The sequence below is a fragment of the Capsicum annuum genome, chromosome 1 (assembly GCF_002878395.1).
Source record: "Capsicum annuum cultivar UCD-10X-F1 chromosome 1, UCD10Xv1.1, whole genome shotgun sequence".
In the NCBI taxonomy this organism is placed as follows: Eukaryota; Viridiplantae; Streptophyta; class Magnoliopsida; order Solanales; family Solanaceae; genus Capsicum; species Capsicum annuum.
Genome location: NC_061111.1, coordinates 226,156,752 through 226,177,723, shown reverse-complemented (window position 1 = coordinate 226,177,723; position 20,972 = coordinate 226,156,752).

Below are 20,972 nucleotides of genomic sequence, written 5' to 3'. Positions count from 1 at the left end.
ATCAAGGATCTCTCCAAGAGCCTTAAATAAAAAGTTTCCCTAAGGTATGCAGATGTTGATTCTTGCGTCCCTTTCATCCAAGAAACTCGATAATCCTTTTCTAAATTTCAAAGATCTTATGTTTATGAGTTTTTACGATTTATGTGAGTTGAAATTAATGTCCATGCTATTATTGAGTTTTGATTCATGTTTGTTTACAAGGTTTTCAAGATTTGACCCTAGTATATGATATTCATGTGATGTTCATGATAAATCCTCTTCAAGTTGCTTGCTAAGTGATGTGTTCATGTCAATTAAGTGTAGAAATTATTGAATAGGCAAAGCATGCTCCCCATATGTTTGATAAAATGCTTATGTGAAGGAATTAGAGCCATTATAGCATGTTGACTAGAAATCCCCAATTGTGTCCAAGCCCATACATGCCAAGTGTTTGATGAAAAACCTTATTGAGTGAATTGTGGAATAATAGCTTGAAATTCTCCAATTATGTGCTCTTTAATACATGCTAAGACTTTAATACATGCTAAGTATTTGATGCAACACCTTGTTGAATGGGGTATGAGCCAATAGCATGTCTCCCTATATTATAACATGTTTATGATTCCTAAGTGTTTGAAGATATGCTTTAATGATTGTAATGATGAATTAATGTCCATGATCATGAATGGTTATGTTTTACTTTTATGTTATTGAGTCTTAAGGGTATTTATACCCGACAATTTAGCTGCTATCTAGAGCACATGTAAGTTTTTATGATAATCTCAGTCAATCCACGATTCTAAGAACTCAGTGCGTAATAGAACTTTGTACTCTCAGACAGATACAGAACTTAAGAAATCTCAGTAATCTTAGTGTCGCTAGTATTCTAGACTTAGTTCAGTACTCAACTCAGATCTAGTAGTAATCAAGTGTTCAGTTCAGTCCTTAGTAGTATTCGAGTAATCTGTCCCGAGATCAGTATCATTTAGTCAGACACGAGACTTAGTAATATTTCATTAGATACGAAACCAAGTGAATTCAGAATATATTAGTCAGATCAGTCAAGAAACATGATTAGTATCAAATTCGGCTCAGTTTAAGTTCAGTTAAGAATCGGTTGAGAGTTTTTCAGTTGGGAGTATCGAGCGAGTGCAGGGATGGAGGCTCTCCATTAGCGAGGCAGAGTCGTTAGGAGCAATCCTAAAACTCCAAAAACGCATAGCCAGCGGAGGAGCAGGAGTCACCCATTAGAATAAGGCTTGACTATTGTACTGCCTTAGGCTTGACTTCCTATGAGGGTCACCCGTTAGAGAGGCTTGACCAGAGTTGAGGTCTTTACTCATGGCACGGTATTGACACCCTTCCAGCTGAGGTTATAGGTTGGACCCCACCAGTTCTAATTTGGGGTATGTCAATTAAGTGAGCACTCCCACAGTTGCAGATTCAGCATCAATCTTCAGAGTAGAACTCAGAAATCAGGACTGTCAGAGACAGTCACCTAAATCTGTAAGGAACTCAAATAGTTCCATTAATTCATAGACCACCCGCTAGATAGGCATGATCTCACATAAAGATATTCAGTATCAGTCTTATCAGATCCAGAGATCACTCATTAGATATTCTTGATCTCAGTCTCAGATTCAGTTGAGTAATCTCATTATCAGATCCAGAAATCACCCATTAGATAGGCTTGATCTCATTCTCAGATTCAGTTGAGTAATATCATTACCAGATCCAGAGATCACCCATTAGATAGGGTTGATCTCAGTCTCAGATTTAGTTGAGTATTCTCATTATCAAATTCAGAGATCGTCCGCTAGATAGGTTTGATCTCAGACATAATCTTTTCTTATCATTGATAATAGATTTAGAGATCATCCATTAGAGAGGTTTGGTCTTAGATTCAGTCAATCGAGAGTTGTAATCTTAGCTTTTAGTCATTGATACGAGTAGATTCAGTTAATCAACTTCAGTATCAAAAGTTTCTGAGATCACTCACTAGATGGGACTAATCTTAATTTTAGTATTCAATTTTCTATATCAGGAGATTCAGTTGTTCAGCATCTCAGTATTAGTAGATAGTTTAGATGTTAGTAAATCAGTATCTGAGTTTCAGTATTTTAAGTTGCGATGTTTTTAGTTATGGTTTGTGTATTCATGCATATGTCCTCATTCAGTATTCTCATGATTATTCAGTTAAGTAATTGTTCATACATAAGCCCTTGCATTTAGCCTTATCTCATCTTAATACTCAGTACATTATTGTACTGATGTATTTGTGCTATGGTATTTTATTTGACACCATATGTTCATAGGCACGAGATCCAGAATACCCTTAGTAGCTTAGTCCCTGTCCGTGCAGTAGAGGTAGCAGTGAGTCCTCTTCATTTGAGGATGATCCTTATTTTTTTATTGTTGCTTCAGACTTAGTTTATTTTTAGTAGACAGAGTTAGTTGGGGACATGTCCCATCAACTCCACAGCTCAGACAATTTAGAGGCTCTTCGTACAGATGCATCAGTATTCAGTTTTCAATTTTGAGTATTTTTAGATGTTTTGAACCTTATGGCTAGTTTTTGCATTTATTATCTATATTATGCAGTGCTCAGAGATAGATATCAGTAGAGGGTTAGCTTGTGGTCCTTCAGGATCATGAGCACCGTGTGATGTTTTGGTTCCAGAAAATTAGGTCATTACAAACTTGGTATTAGAGCCTAAGGTTCAATAGTATCCTAGGGAGTCTCAAAAGCTGCATCTACTAGAGTCTTGTGCATAGGTGTGTTGCGCACCACATTTATTTATAAGAGTCTATAAGATATTTTAGGAGAAGTTTCCCTTCTTTTAGTATTTATATCGTGCGAGTGAGCATGAGCTTAAGTTGATCCTTAGTCTAATACACTTCTTTCTTCCATGTATAGAGTATGCCTCCTCACAGAGATACTGCCCATAGGGTTGATGACCAGCCACCTCGGCCAGTAGATCCTGAGAATGAGAATTTGTTACATGCAGAGTTTTGGGCAGCTTTTCAGGTGCTAGCATAAGCTGTGACTAATGTTCAAGGTAACCGTCAGGCTGTCGCCCCACCTCAACAAGATGGAGGTTTCAGCCGCAACAAGAATTAGAGATTTCATGGGAATGAGCCCGCCAAAATTCTTTGGGTTAGTAACAGGTGAGGACCCACAACTTTATTTAGAGAAGGTAAGGAAGATCTTCTAGATTATGCATATTTCTGACAAGGTTGGTGTAGAGTTAGCGACTTATAGGCTGAAGGATATTTCTCATGATTGGGTAGTGATGTGGAAGAAGGGTAGAGGGGAGGATACAGCTCCCGTGACTTGGCAAGAGTTTAAGGATGCCTTTCTAGATAAGTTTTTCCTACTAGAGATGAGAGAGGAAAAGGTAGAGGAGTTCATGAACCTAATTCAAGACTCCGTGATACTGAAAGAGTATTGTCTTAAGTTCAACCAGTTAGCTAAGTATGCTCCTGACTTGATAGCTGACCCTAGAGCGAGTATGAGTAAGTTTATGACTGGTGTGTTCGAGATGTTGTTGAAAGAGTGTAGGGATTCAATGATCAATATAGATATGGACCTTGCTAGACTGATGATGCATGCGCAGCAAATTGAGGCAGAAAAGACAAAAGAAAGAGAGAGAGTAAGCAAGAAAGCCAGAACAGGTAGTCATAATTTTTCTTAGGCAGGGTCCCAGGTGGTAGCCGTTCTAAGCATAGCTAGAGATTTTCAATCTTAGCTCCATCCTCAGCTAGTGTACCCTTACCAGAGTTCGACGATGTCAGTTATTATAGAGTGCCAGACTCTGAAGCCTAGAGTAGTGCTAGTCGTATTCGTACCTATCCTCTTTATGGAGAGTGTGGCAAGAGCCACCTAAGTATGTGTAGAGTTGGTAGTTATGTGTGCTTTGGGTATGGTGAGCCAAGCCACAGAATGCGAGAATGTAGAGCACTAGCTCACAAAGGTAGAGAGTTTCATCAGCAAGGTGCCCCTTCCGATGCCAATAGTAGCCAGTGTCAGAACAGACTCTTGCATTTCAGGCTCACCATGATCAGGAAAGGTTCCCTAATATAGATTCGGGTATGTTATGAGTCCTTCATATTTATGAAATGCATTGTTATATCCTTTGCTCCCATTTTGAGCTTATATGTCAGCATGAGTCATGCATTAGTTTTAGATCTCAGTCGGTCAATCATGACCCAGTTCGTAGATGCCCCGTGCACCATCCCAGTATTTCAACAAGGTATTTGTATAGGGAAATAGAGTCCCAAGGGGGAGATACCCCATACTATTGTGATGCTTTCATGTCCTTAGACTCATTCAGTTGCATGTTCAGACTCTCTTTATAAAGTTAACATCAGTTATCATTACATAACCATTCATGCTTTCAAGAGTCAGTTTAGTTAGACATTCATGCATCAGATATGCATGTCTATTATGAGAATTCATCTTATGAGTAGCTTCAGTCGAGTATTCCATGTATCAGATATGCATGTCCAGTATGAGAGCTCAGTATATCAGTAGTTCCAGTTGCATGATCATGTTTCAAATGCTCCTGTTCCTTGAGTAAGTTTAGTGGATCAGTATTCTTAGCCTATCAAATAACATTCGAGGATAAATGTTTCCAAGAGGGGTATATTTTAAGACCTTGCAAAATTCTCTCATAGTCTGAGCCTTAGAGCGTGTTCAGTGGAGTGTAAATTCGGCCCTAAAAGGTTGAGAAGTGTCTTTCCAAGTGAGAAATATTTTGAACCATATAGAATTTTCCTAATATTGACTTTTTTTCATGTATAGCATTAAATAATATTTCTATTGCTACCAATTTCATCAAAATCTAGAATCAAACGAGGAAGTTATGGCCATTTTACTGAAAGCAGTCAAAATTGCCCAGGCGCGATAGCCGGGTTGATGGACCGTCAAGCTTGCAACGGGCCGTCGCCCAGCCTATCGCAACCAAGGAAGTGACTCCCTTTCTTAGCCTAAGTATGACGGCCAGGACAATTGACCATCAAGGCTGCGATGGATCATCGCTGGGACCATCGCCACTGAGGCAGTGTAACCTCATCCTGGCCAATGTGCGATGGATGATCTGATGGACCATCAAAGCTACGATGGACTATTACTGAGACCGTCGTATTGAGGAAGTGTATTAGTTTGCTGACCGATGTGCGATGGATGATCCGATGGACCATCAAACTACGCGATGATCATCGCTTCGACCGTCGCAGCCCCCGTTCAGCATTTTTAACTCGATTTTTAAAAGGAATTTTTGATATTTTCCCATTCTTTTCAGCCCCTATTTACACCCAATCAAGGTTCACAACTTCATTTATCCTCTTCAACATCGAAAGCTAGGGTTTCTACAAAATCAAAAGCCTTATTTCTTCTTCAAGAAAAATCAAGAAAAATAAAGGATCGCTCCAAGAGCCTTCAAGAAAGAGTTTCCCTAAGGTATGAAGATATTTATTCTTGGGTCCCTTTCATCCAAGAAGCTCGAGAATCCTTTTCTAAATTTCAAAGATCTTATATTTATGAGTTTTCATGATTTATGTGAGTTGAAATTAATGTCCATGCTATTATTGAGTTTTGATTCATGTTTGTTTACAAGGTTTTCAAGATTTGACCCTAGTAGTGAGTTCAGATGTTAGTAAATCAATATACAAAATTTTAGTATTTTGAGTTGCGATGTTTTCAGTTATGGTTTGTGCATTCATGCGTATGTCCTCATTCAGTATTCTCATAATTATTCAGTTAAGTAATTGTTCATGAATAAGCCCTTGCATTTAGCCTTACCTCATCTTCATACTCAGTATATTCCCGTACTAATACATTTGCGCTATTGTGTTTTATTTGACACCATAGGTTCAGAGGCATGAGATCCAGATTACCCCTAGCAGCTCAGTCCCTGTCAGCAGCAGTAGATGTAGCAGTGAGTCCTCTTCATTCGAGGATGATCCTTGTTTTTTATTATCACATCAAACTTAGTTTATTTTTAGTAGACGGAGTTAGTTGGGGATATGTCCCATCAACTCCACAGCTCAGACAATGTAAAGGTTTTTCGAACAAATGTATCAGTATTCAGTTTTTAGTTTTGAGTATTTTTAGATGTTTTGAACCTTATGGACAATTTCCACATTTATTATCTATATTATGGAGTGCTCAGGTACAGATATTAGTAGAGGGTTAGCTTGTGGTCCTTTGGGATCATGAGCACCGTGTCATATTCCAGTTCCAAAAAATTGGGTCATTACAGATCACCCAATCCAACATCGATGATATTGTTGATGGCTGACTGAACTATGAAAAAGTTGATTGGTATTCAATGCAATGTGTTGGTAAAGGTGGCATCTTTCATCATCCCATCTGATTTCATGATACTTGATTGTGAGGTAGACTTCCAAGTCCCTATCATCTTGGGAAGACCCTTCCTAGCTAAGGGAGGGGATTTGTTGATATAGAGTTGGGACAGATGAGGTTCACACTCAATAATGAAAACGTAATCTTCAATGTATGCCAGTCAATACAACAATAAGATAATATGAGACTTGTGTGTTTGATAGATACCACTAATGATACAGTTGATGCAGTGACTATTCAAATTGAAGGGAGCTTGGTTGTTGAAGCACTAGCAGCAGTAATTATGAATTTTGACAGTGATGGAATTGAGGAGTACGATGAGATAGTTGGTGCTCTATATGGGAGAGGTTCATATACTTATTCTCTGAAGAAGCTTAATCTAGATCTAAAGAATAGAACCACTCCTGTAGCTCATCCATCCATTGAACAGCCACTAATATTGGTGTTGAAGGCCCTCCTATCTTATTTGTGCTATGCTTTCTTAGGGGCCAATAACATATTGCCAGTGATTATTGTTGTGGATTTGATGGAGACTGAGCTAAATGTGTTAATTTTTATACTACAAAAGTTCAAATGAGCTATACGTTTGACTATTGCGGATATTATAGGTATTCCACCAGGAATTTACAATTAGAAAATCCAACTTGAATCTAATTATATCCCAACGATTGAACATCAGTGATGATTGAATCCTCCTATGTTGGAGGTATTCAAGAAAAAGACTAGTAAGTTATTGGATGTTGGTGCTTCTTATCCTATTGCTTACAGCAAGTGGGTCTGACCTGCTCAATGCATCCTAAAGAAAGGCGACATTAAAGTAGTACCAAATAAGAAGAATGAGCTAGTGCCAATAAGACCAGTTATAGGATAGAGTGTGTGCATAAACTATAGAAAGTTGAACACATGGACCGAAAAGGACCACTTCCCAATGCCATTTATGGACCAGATGCTGGATAGACTTGCGGGAAGGGGCTGGTATTATTTAATGGATGGCTATTCAGGGTACAATCAAATCAAGATTGCTCCTGAAGATCAGGAAAAGACAACTTTTACCTGGCTATATAGGACATTTGCATTCAAGAGAATGTTATTTGGGTTGTGCAATACTCTAGCGACATTTCATAGATGCATGATATCCATCTTATCTAATATGGTAAAAGACACCATTGAAGTATTTAGGGATGATTTTTCTGTAGTTAGTGATTGTTTTAATTACTTCTTGATTTACTTAGCCAATGCTCTGTGTTGATGTGAGGAATACAACTTGGTACTTAATTGGGAGAGTTGTCACTTTATGGTGAAAGAAAGAATTGTGCTTGGTCATAACATCTCAAAAAGGCATAGAGGATAAGGTGAAAATTAAAGTGATTGAAAAGCTACCACCAATTTCAATTAAGGGAATTCATAGATTTTTAGGTCATGTAGGTTTCTATAGATGATTCTTAAGGCTTTCTCAAAGATTGCAAATCCCTTATGCAAACTTCTTGAGAAAGAGGTGAAGTTTTATTTTTATAAGGCATGTCTAAAATATTTTGAGTGATTAAAGGAATGGTCGGTGTCTGCTACTATCATTGTATCCCCTGACTAGTCCTTGCCATTCGAGATCATGTGTGATACAAAAGGAGTAGCTCTAGGTGTTGTCCTAGGGCAAAGGCGAGAGAAGATTCTACACCCTATCTATTATGATAGTAAGGCATTAAACCCTGCTCAAAAGAACTATACTATGACTAATCAAGAGCTATTAGTAGTGGTTTTTGCCTTTGAGAAGTTTTGGTCTTATCTGATTAGTGCTAAGGTTGTTGGGCATCTTGATCATGCAACCTTAACATACTTGATGGAGAACAAAGATGCAAAGCCTAGATTGATCTATTGGGTTCTCTTACTGTAAAGGTGATTTTGAGGTAAAAGACCAAAAGGGTATAGAGAATCAAATTGCCAATCATTTGTCCAGACTTGAGGATGAAGCAATGCAGAAAGTAAGGAATAGGCTTGAACTCGATGATACTTTTCTATACAAGCATATTTTGGCAGCATCGTAAGACCTAATTCACTAGTTTTCTGACTTTGCAAATTACCTGGCAAGTGATTTAGTCCTAGAAGATCTATCCTTCCAGTAGAGAAAGAGATTTATGCATGAGCTAAGGAAGTTTTTCTAGGATAAACCTTATTTATTCTAAATTTGTGTGAATAGGGTTATTCGTAGATGCATCCCTGAAGTAGAGATGACAAGCATCCTTAAGGCTTGTCATTCTTCATATGTTGGGGGGTCACCATGGAGGAAACCATAAAACCCATAAGATCTTACAATGTGGGTACTACTGTCCTAGGATATACAAGGATGCTAATGACTTTGCTTCAGCTTATGACTAATTCCAGGGTCAAGTAAATATCTCTAGGTGCCATGAACTTCCTATGACCTCTATTTTAGAATTAGAATTGTTTGATGTGTGTGGTGTGGACTTCATGGGACCATTTATGAGATTTTTTGGTATGAATTACATTCTTGTGGCAGTGGACTACGTGTCCAAGTGGGTGGAAGCAGTTGCAATCCCCAATAATGAAGTGAAAAGTGTCACCCCCTTCCTGAAGAAGTATATCTTTTCTCCATTTGTCATACCAAGTGTAATCATTGGTGATGGTTGGTCACATTTCTATAATTTCCTATTTAAGAGTTTACTTGAGAAGTATAGAGTAAACCATAAGGTGGAAACGCCTTACCATTCTTAGACTAGTGGACAGGTTGAGTTATCCAATAGAGAGAAAAAGTCTATTTTCATGAGAACTGTAATGCCAAGAGGACTGATTGGTTAAGAAAACAAGATGATGCATTATGAGCCTACCAAACAGCTTTCAAGACTCCCATAGGTGCTTCTTCCTATCAGTTAATGTATGGCAAGGCACGTCACTTGCCTATTGAACTTGAACACAAAGCACTATGGGCGTTGAAGAAGTTGAATTTTGAGTGGCAGGATGCAGCAAAAGCAAGAATAAGTGAGATGAATGAGTTAGATGAATTCTGACTTTGGGATTATTAGAGTTCTGTGTATTACAAAGAGAAGATGAAGCTGTATCATGATCGCAAAATAGAGAAAAAAATATTTGAGCAAGGTAATCAGGTATTGCTATACAACTCAAGACTTTATTTATTTCTGGGTAAGTTAAAGTCTAGGTGGTATGGGCCATTTACTATGGTGAGAGTGTTTCCATATGGTGCTTTAGAATTAAAGCATAATGGTGAAGCCCTGTTCAAAAGGAATAGGAAGAGGTTAAAGCACTCTATGGTTAGCATTGAGGAGGTTAAAGTGGTTATTGAAATGGACCTTGGTGAAGCCTGAGTAACCAAGGCAATAGCGTTATGCCGTGATGTTAAATAAAGAACTACATGGGAGGCAACCTATGTTTTGTACTTAATTATAGCATAATATGTTTTTTAGTGTACAGTACTGAAGATTGCAGGTGTTAGCCAAAAATTTGTAGAAATCAGGTTTTACGGCCTCTTTACAGTTCATAACTAAACGTTACGACTCATGAGCAGGAGTCTTAAGGGCCTGAAACCTGGATCACTTCCAAGTAATTGGTTTTTGGAGTCATTACGACTCTTAAAATAAGTCATAATGTTTGGTTATAACTCATCACCTTAAGTCGTAATGACTCTAGACACAGGTAAGGTTCCAAGCCTTTACGGAGTAAGAGTTTGTGAGTCGTAATCAATGGTTATGAGTCATAATCATGACTCGTAACCAACCTTGACAAATTAGGGGTTGCAGGTCAACCGAACCCTAAATTGTGGTTTAAAATAAAAGAGAAACCAAAAGGGTCACCCAAATCACTCAAAAGTATGAACTCACTCCATTTTGCAAAGACCAACACACTCACAAACGATCCATATTCATCCCATAGTGCAATATCAACTAAGTTCATTCCTCCCAAAGTTTGAAATTTGGAAAAATTTAGGGCTTAAACCTATTTTAAGTCAAGAAGTCCAAGTCTTGAGCAAAACAAGTAAGAAACTTTAGCTTTGTGTTTGATGTTATATTTAGAAAGATTGTTCCTCAATTATGTGAAAAAAAATTTATTTCTTGATGAAAATTTCATGTGATCCCTAATCGTCAAAATTATTGTTAAATAGGAAAGAAAGAAATTGAACATTATATCTAGGAACTGCTTGGGGATGAATATATAAAATGTTGGAATGAGATTAAATGAAAATTGTGTGACGGGATTGAATATTGGAACCAACTCCAATTACGCCCCCATGTTACAATGGATACGGGACTTATAACTAATTTTAAGGACACTTAACGAGTCGTTCAATGTTTGTAACCACTAATAACATGGAGAATTATAAAAGTGTGGGTACTGGTATCATTATAACTCAACTATGCAAGTCATAATCAATCCCTACGACTCGTATTCTGAAGTCATAATGACTGGAAGTGCTTATACATGGTAAATCATGTTTCTAGTTAGCTTACGAGTGTTGGTGATGATTTGTAAACTGACATTACGACTCATTAGTAAGACTCATAAAATGACCAGTAAATACTAGCTTATCTTCTGACTACCCTACGACTCATTCATACAAGTCGTAACCAGTGGTTATGACTCATACCCCCTAGTCATAATAAGTCCAGAACATATACAAGACACCAAATTTTCTTATTGCTCCTTCCTCTTCATAGAATTCACTAATTGGTCTTATGCAAACGGGTAGATTCAAATGACTCCAAAAGATGATTCCTCATCAGAGCAAACCCTAAGGAAGAATACCAAGAAAAAACCTCCTTCTAAGTCTGATAACCAATTGAGGAATGAGGAATACAATGAGTTATGTGGTGACCTCAAAGAATACCCAGTAAGGAGCAGGTTAAGCTTAGAGAGCATCTACCTTAGGGTAAGAAAACAACTATGGTGGAGGCCTCAGCTCCCAAGAAAGCACCAAGAATGAAAAATCCCAGCACTTTCCCACCACATCCACCATCATTTTTTGATGACAACAATGATCATGATGATGAAGAAAAATAAAATAATGATGGAGCTGGTAAGAAAGAATTGAGCTTTTATGAAGGAGAGATTAAGAGAGAGAGGGAGGCGAATTTTACCCCATTAATGTCTAGCCATCACGACCACCCCAAGTTCAATTATCTATTAAACCTGCTCTGGTGCACATCATTAAATAGTGAGGTGCCCCAAAATTCAGGATACCTAAAATAAGGGGAAAGAAGAGAATATAACCACGAGAAAAATAAGAAGAGGGATATATTTGGAGAGAAGATTAACTACTTCAAGCATGTCTAAAATGCCTGAGTTCGAGACCCGATTACAATAATATCAATTTTAGTAGATCACCATAGCTCAGGGAAAATTCAGTCCCGCACTAGTATGAGAGTTCTATGCAGCCTACAAGGGAGAGTTAAAGAGGCAATATCCATGAGGCAACTTGTGGAAAGGTGGTGATCCAATCACTTCCTTGAATATTCATGGAGTTCAGGTGAACATCATCCCGCGGACTATCTCAAGATTTTTGCACAGACCTGATTTCAACCACCAATGAATACGGCTGAAATTGAGTACCGTATGGAGAAAATGGAAAAAATAACAAAGAAACAACTGGGTACGAGAGATAATATGATAAATTTTTGATGGATAGCAAGTCTTATTACTATAAACAAAGAGGAAGCGAGTTGGGTGGTTGGTGGTCTGAGAGTGAACTCTCAGCAGATTATCAAAAACACGTTGAACTTTAAGGGAAAGGCTTGGTGGACTCGAGCCCGACATAGATTATGTACCACAACTGGGTATAGTATTCTTTATCTATTCTACATAGCATTGATAGTTGGATTGATGGTGGGGTATGAGTTCGATGTTGCACAAGTTATCGCCAGAGAGATACAAGATCGAGCTATGGGTACTGATGTGATTTTGATATTCCCATGCTTGTTGACTTAGATATTCTTGAAAGTAGGGATGCACGTACTTTCAGACATGGATTAATTTATTGAATCAAGGAACACCACAAACTTGGGGCTGATTCGAGATGTTGCAATCCCATGACTAGGTAGGAAAAACAAGGAGCAGTGATGCTTGCTGAGATATTGTGGAACAGAGAAACCCAGGGTACCACTACTGTTGAATCTACTGAGGTAGATGACACTTAGGCTGAGGGTGGAAAGTCTAAGATTCAGCATTCTGATGTAGTAGGTACATCTAGTACTCCGACCCAACCACAGACTACGATACCATGTATGCCTATGTCCAGATTAGTTCTAGCAGGATACATGGTCATTATACAAGCTATGTGGAATAAAGTTATGAAAATATTGAGCACCCTATAGAAAAAGGTGCGGTTGATGGAATTGGGAGTAAAACCCTGGGTTGATAATAGACTTGATGAGCAAAACACAAGGGTATAGAGGAGGTTAGATATTTTTGAGCTGAGGCTCACTCACCATCTTAGAGATGTCTAAGCTGCTGATTTAGCAATAGTTAAGACTGAAATGGCTGAATTGCAAAAGTTGGTGAATGAGTTGCATGAGAGGCCAGTTTTCCCCATGTCAGTTATGATGAATATCCTATCAGAAAAAAAGGTAAAAATATATAGGGTATGAAAATAGAAGAAGAAAATAGAAAGAGAAAGAAGGACAAGAAAACAAAAAACTGAAGCAGTGAAGAAAAAACTGTTGAAGCAGCAAAAAGAGCAAGTATACAGAGTTAGAAAGACTAGCAGGTGAGGGTCCATAAGATGGTTGTTGGTTTAGGTAGTTTGAGATAGGACATGGATGTTGAGAGGGGCAGTGAGATATCCCCGATACCTAATATACCATTGAGAACACCAACCATAATTGGTGCTACTACTATAGAGACAGTCCCAACCACTGATGGTAATACTGTTGATAAGAGTGGGGCCTGATATAAGGGTCCCCATGATAATCCAGTATGAGCAGGTGCCTAGGGCATCCAGGTATGTCCTCGATCCTAATTTTACATTGCTAAATGCATTGGGGATAGTACATAGGTTTTAGTTGGGGTGGGAGGTGTACCACAGTTGCCACGAGTCATGGTTATGATGTTTCGAAACCCGTAGGCCACAGTATGAATGATTAACCAATATGTGTATGTGCATTTGGTTGTTTGATGCTTAAGTAAGCATAATGAGGGGAATAGGCAATCGATAATTTTGTGCTAAATGATTTTGGTTGAAAAAATTTTCAAAAAGGTATACCCCTACTAAAATTTTTGACTATGACAAAATATGTGATCTATATGCAAGTGTGACTACTGAGAATCCTTTAATGGAACTAGAATTAGGAACAAAAGAACTATGGAATGTAGGTGCATGAACTTGATAGGTAGTGACTTATAATGTGACCCTGTACAAAGTGAGTGTGAGGCGTTACTTATTTTGTAGTGTGTATGGAGTGCAAAACTTGCTTGGTCGCTTTTTCCCAGAATGTAGGATGGTTGAGGTAGGAGATGATCATAGGGCATTTTTTGATTAGTCCTCTAGATCCTAAAATGCCAAACCAAATGAAATAGGAATCTCTTGATCCTAATTTTAAGACTAGTTGACCGACTTTTATTATTTACACCAATTTCACCTTCCACTTAACTACAATGAACCTATTTTGGCCCTATTCCTCCTTGGATACTTTGCATCTTAACTCAGGCTAATCGCCTAAGTTGAGAGTGGCTATCATAGGGGTGTGTAATGAAAAGTGATTACAGGTGTAGATAGAAAAATAATTGAAGGCAGGTGCGATAGAAATACAAGAAAAAGAAAAAAAGGATTAAAAGAAGAAAAATGCATGAAAAAGAAAGAGAACTGCACCCGACCTAAAAATAGGCATGAAAAAAATAAAAGGGAGAGATAAGGGCAGATTAATTAAAAAGATAGTAGAAAAAGTGGAACCTTAAGAAATCATAGTGCTAAGGAGGTTGAGTCACTTAAAATTCCCCAAATATACCAATTATCCCCAAGCCTACGTTACAAGCCAAATAAAGTCCTATACTGATCTTATCTTGACCGTCTAAAAATTTAGGTAAAAAGCATAAGGGCAAGCCTATGGCATTCTGTGTACACTGATTAGAACTTCTTTATGAGTGTGAGTTTCCCTAGACTGTCCATAAAATAATAGCCTGAACTAAAATGAGTGATAAGGACTTCTTTGACTGTGAGGGTGCATGGGTTGCAATGTTAGGTTACATATCTTTCTAAGTAGTGTATGTTGCTTGGGCCTAGTTGTTCGTTGCTAATGTAATGCCATTTTTAGATTCCTATGTTTTAAACTATAGTACTGGATCATTATACATAGTAGCTTTTGAAACAATGAAATAGGAGAAGGGTATAAAGTGTTCTTAAACAGACTGATATAGCCACTGCCAAATATGTCACAGACTCTTCAAAGTTAAGCATTATGTTCTTATAAGGTTAATCTCTATTTTGCCTGAGGTGTCACAAACATTCTAAGTTGAGGGTGTTGATGTGCCATGGAAACATGTCACATTCAATATTTAAAACAAGGAATTTATGTTTGGACTTAGGTTATCTTGTTAGATATGATGTGGTTTTGTGTGTTGTTGCAGGTGAAATAAGTTAACGTAAGTGTTGGAATGAAAAGATAGAAGAAAAGTCTAAAAAATCTGATGAACTGGTCAGGCTACGAGTAATCAAGACACTATACAACTCGTACCCATACTTGTCAGGATACTAGAAGAAGGAGTAAAGCTAAGAAACCAAGTAAAGACTGACCACAATTAGTGCCTGAGACATATAAAAAGTAGCTATGAGTCATTGAGAACAATATTAAAGTGAGCAAAAGCAAAGCCAAAGTCCAGAGGTGAAGTAATAGAAGACTACAAGTCATAAGTTCTAGCTACAACTCGTAGTGTCCAATCATAAAGAAACTAGAGTTCGAAGCCTTAAAGTTGAAGGTGCAAGTGATAACGAGTGAAGCCCACAAGTCGTAAGGCCACCCTACGACTTATGGTGATGAATCATAATAACAGTAGAATCTTGGAGCTTGGAAGATGAAATTTAACCGGAATGGCAACGACTTTCAAACCTACAACTCATAAAGAGACCTTACGAGTTGTAAGGATAGTCGACTTAAGATTTCCTATTTCATTTTTATTAGGATTTCCTTATTATTTTGAGACACTACAAATACCTTAGGGTTTTTTCTTTATTAGGTGACATATTTTTACTACTTTTTGAGATACTTTCGCATACTTTAAAGATTGATACCATTGTCTTGGATTTTTGGTTTCGTATTCAATTAGAGATATTGGATTTACTGATTCATCATTGTGAAATTGATTACATGTGTTCTTTATTTATTATCACAGATTTTTGCATTAACATGAGAGGCTATTGGTGGATTATCTACATAAGAAAAGTGAGAGATTTATCTAATCTACTTTAGTTGAGTGCATTACAAACTTCTTTATATTTATTAAACCCAAGCTATTGCAGAAGCTTGGGAATTTCCTGTATTCAAGAATGTCCTCACAAGGGAGTTTGTAATTGGGAAAAGGATATTACAACAATGTTTTGAAGCTATCAACCCTTGTCTAATAAACTCAAGATTCAAAAGGTAAGAGTTGTAGTGAGGTTACAGACGAGGGGCAGCAAGGAAACACCCTAAGACTCATAAGGTAAAGGGTGAAACCTATAATTGCATTCACAGCTAGTTGATAGTACATAGCTTGTCAAATTTTCATGCAGAGTATGAGGTTAGGTGGATTGAACACGAGAAGCTTACATAGTTGTAAATCCTTTGTCTTTAATCATTTACAAACTCAAGCATTCAAGTTTAGTTACTGTTGACATCTAATTCGCCCCATTTATTTTTATGTACTACTCATGGATTTCATCAAATTTGATATACTGTTCAATGTTTTTCCTGTAGGGTCAACCCCAACCTTAGTTGGGCTACTATTTTTGGCATCGATCGTAACATACTTCTTTGGAAGTTAGTTTTGGGTGACATCAGATGGCATCATAAACTGCGGCAGTGTATCCAAAAATCATTTTTGGGTTTGTAACATAGTCGGTATAATTTTACGTCCTTTGTATCTCATTTTGACCCTCTATTTGGAAATTTATGAAATTGGGTATCGAGGGTCAGTATTGTAAAAATGACATTTTTTAAAAATCTAATATTGCAATTGAGTCTACAGCATTGAATTTGATTGGGTAGTATAGTTTGTTTATGTACATCAGATTTCGAATGAATCCCAAGAGGTCCGCAGAGACTTGGAGTTCTCTAAATCATCAGCTAATTCACCACTAAGCTAGTTCAGCCTCTTAAGTGACCTATTTTAACCAATTGAGTATCGTTTAAGCAATCACCAAATTGCTTAAGAGAGTGTTGCGCAAGTGACAATGGTTCCACTTAAGTAACCTATGTAGACCTTGGAGGAACTTGCAAAAGTGACACTTTGTCTTTTAAGAGATGTCCGCTTAAGCCACCTAGTGTTTGATTCAGCGACACTTATGTAATATATATACCCTTTTTACTCAATGTTTTATTATTTTTGAGACTTAGAGTTTTGGGTATTAGAGTTTTTGAGCGATTTCTTCCATTTTCAAGCTTGGTTAAGCTCCAAATTCCAATCTCAATTATTTTTTTCAATTCTTGTTATTTAGAGCTTATTAAAACTAGATTTCAAAAATGGAATTTGGGGAGTTTGGCCTAGAAGACCTAAATTAGTAATTCTTCGGATTAAACCCCAATTTCAACTCATTTTTACTTAAGTTTTCTCCCATGGGTTCCTTTAACCATTGGGAATATATTTATGAACTAAAATTTAGGTTTACCTTTCTTTTTCAAAAATTCATTCGAGTGTCCATTTTAACCCCGACTCAAAAATAGGAACTATGAGTATCATTTTTATTGTATAAATTCTATATTTGCATGTTTTAGTTGATGTTGAGGCCATTATGAGGGGAAGGACATGTGATTGGAGCCTTTCATACCCAATCTCTTTATTTGAGGTAGGTTGTTTTTTAACTTTTATCAAACCAGGCTAGGTAGTTAATATGGATATAAAATCATGTTATGGGTTCGGGAACTAATCATGAAAATGGCTTTATTATTATTGTGTGCCCATGTGGGGCCCTATGTTATTGTTATTTGGTGGTTTTGAGACATTATTTGCTATGTATGACAGTGTGGGTCTTATATGATATTATTGGCCTATGGTTGGTTTATTGGTGGAAAAATGTTTAAGTTGGTATTTATGTGGTATCAAATGGCACATTTATGTATATCTTACTCTATTGTTATGGACTATATTAGATTTATGGATGGTAGGCATATTGAGTGGATTTTTGACTCACATGGTTGGTATATTAGTTGGATTTGAAAATTCTCATTCGTCTTAGTTGTGAGCATTACATCCTCATATCATACACATTCAAAAACACTGGTACCACTATGGAAATACTGGTTTTTTCTGATAGAAAATATGACATATTTGGAAACCCTCTGTCAATGCATGTATTGTAGAGAAGTATTGGATATTAGATTGAGTATGGGTTGAAAAACACCCCATGGGTCCTACCTTGGGATCATAGCTTGGTAGGTGTATACGGATGTTGTAAGATAACCTTATTCATCATATCTTTATAATCATCTAATTGCATTTCATATATTGTGCTTATTTTGTGTTGTATTTTTGTTCTCGACTTGATATTTATCGTTTCTATCTCATATTGTATTTGGTATATGTATATATTGTAGAACTGTTAGTGGAGACAATGTAGGCTATCATTTGTGATATTTTCTTACTGTAAGTGATGTGCCCATAATGTGTATTTTATATTCTTTATTTTCTATGTTGCTCGGTCGGCCTATGATGCCTATTGAGTGGAAGTGAAACGTACTCATTCCTATTGTGCTCTTTTATTGTAGATCCAGGTACAAGTGCGCCACATACTAACTGATTTAAGCGATGTTTAGAGCATTTTTAAGGTCGTGGTCTCTCTATCTTTGCAGAGTTGATCTACTACCTCCTTTTATTTAGTTTATGTCTTATTTATATATTCTGGGTTAGATTATATTCTTTTTAGACTATCAAATATATATTCTATCTTTGAGATGTAATTAGTTGGTTCTTACATTGCGACACCATATTTTTTACGTATTTTATGGTATTGTTGTTATGTAATTTCTGCTATTATCATATTTGTGTGGTTTGGCTTTGTTCTAGATGTCTTTCCATGGGATTTGGTATTATTTTCTCATTTCACATTAATTTGGGTGATTGGCTTACTTTTCAAAGCTTTCCGCGATAAGTGTAATCATGACCCTTAGCTTTGGGGTTGTGAAAAATTAGTCTATAAGCAGTTAGATTCATTGGTCTCATTATTGTAAGAATGGGATATTTAATAGAATCTCGTAGATCGGTATGTAGACATCTGTATCTATCTTTCAGAGGCTATAAGATGTCTTTAGGAAACTTTCCTTATTTTGTTCCTTATGATCTTTCATACATTATTTTCTAAATTGAGTTTCACTCTTTTTTGTTCAGATGGTGAGGACTAGATCTCGTGAGTCTAGAGATATGGAGCCTTCATCCAAAGAGAGAGCCTAGTCCAAAGGGTGAGTTATAGGTTGTGGATGGGCCAGAAGTTGAGGATGGGCATAAGGATCTACCCCATCCCGTAGTAGCACTAGGGTAACTCCCTAAGACTTAAGTTGAGCATGCTGGATATATGGGTCCCATTCTAGTCCACAAAGTTCATCTACCCCAGTCTTGGAGGGGTTATTTATTTGTTTGTTGATGTATTTGGAGGGTGCTCCTTTGAGTGAACCAGGTGTTCCTCCAGCTTTTGTACTTCTAGCAGTGCCAGAATCAGCTTATGATGTTCCTCTAGTTTTGAGTGTGGATCATCCACTAGTGTCGACATCTTCTTATGGTACTCCCAGACTCTGAGTTTTTTTACTTCTTCAATGACAGTATTCGATTATGGTATTCTGAGATCAGGGGTTCTACCTTCATCTATATTACCTCCTCAAGTAGGATCTCAACTAGCTAGATTTACTATACCTTCTATTATTGTGAGTACAGTTATGTCTTCTGAGGATCAAAGTAGGTTTGAGATATTTACTCATTTGGGTCCGCCAAGGTTCAATGGTATTATGGATGAGAAAGCCTATGAGTTCTTAACTAATTGTAGGAAGAAAATGCATAACCTAGGACCCCTTGAGTTGCATGGGATTTCTTAAACTACTTATCTATTGAGAGATGTAGCCAGGAATTGGTGGAGGTCACTTGTTAGTTGTAAACCTCTTGGTTTGCCAGAGATGACTTGGGACCAGTTTGTTGAGGCCTTTTTGGATAGGTTTGTGCCTTTTAGTCTGAGGGATAAGATGAGAGATAAGTTTGATCACTTGGTATAGGGCTTCATGTCTGTTGCGGTGTATGAGGCATATTTTTATTCATTGACTAGCTATTCTTATGCCAGTATTGCTACTGAGCCTAAGAAGATTTGGAAGTTCATGAAGGGGTTGGATGTTTCTCTTTAGATAGCAACTATTTAGATGGTAGAGTCAAGGTCATCATTTACGAGTAAAGTGGATCATGCTAATATGACAATGTTTATTCATCAAGTGCTTAGGAAGGAAACAAGAGGGTGCATCATTAATGCAAGTTTAGAGGCCACACTCCACAAGGCAAAGATTTTAGAGGTTTTTATGGGTATTATGATAGACTCGTACAGGCAGCATTGCAAGGTTCAAGTAGTGGGTGTTTTGGTTCAGGAACTTTGGGTTGTCATTCTAGATCAGTCGTACCTTTCCCTATTGAGTCAGGCCGCAGGGTTTGCTTTGTATGTGATGAGGCTGGCCATTTGGCCAAGGACTATCCTTGTCATTTTTTCATGCCTACTCATATATAATTAATGAGAGGTAGAGGTTCTATTAGAGGTGCGTGAGGTAGATATAGTGGTGCTCATAGTGGTGGTCGTGGGGTTACTCAGGTTTGGTCATGGGTAGTGCTATGTTATAATCACCAGACCAGAAACAGAGTCTTCGAATGCTATTATCACAGGTATCATCCCTACTTTTTTCAAATTTTCATCTATGTTATTTGATCTGGGGTCAACTTTATCATATGTATCTATATATTTTTCTTTGAGATTTAAGTCTACTAGTGAGACTCTTGCCATGTCTATCCATGTATCTACTCCTGTAGAAGACTTTTTAGTGGTGGATCGGGTGCACCGATATTATGTTATGACCTTTGTTAGGTGTGAAACTTGGGTAGATCTAATTATTCTAGACATGGAAGATTTCGATGTCATTTTGGGCATGGATTGGTTAACTTCTTATCATGCTAGCCTAGACTATTATGCTAACTCCGTGACTTTAGATCCACTGTGTGTACCAAGGGTAGATTATAAGGGTGCGCTTTATTTGAGTCCTAAAAGAGTTATATCTTTCCTTCAGGCTCATCATTTGGTAGAGGGGGGATATTTGTCTTACTTAGCCCATATTTGTGATACTAGTGTTGATTCCCTAGCTTTTTTGGATTTTATTTGTATTGTCTATAAGTTCAAGGATGTTTATTCTACAGATCTACCTGATATGCCTCTGGATCGTGATATTAACTATGCTATTGA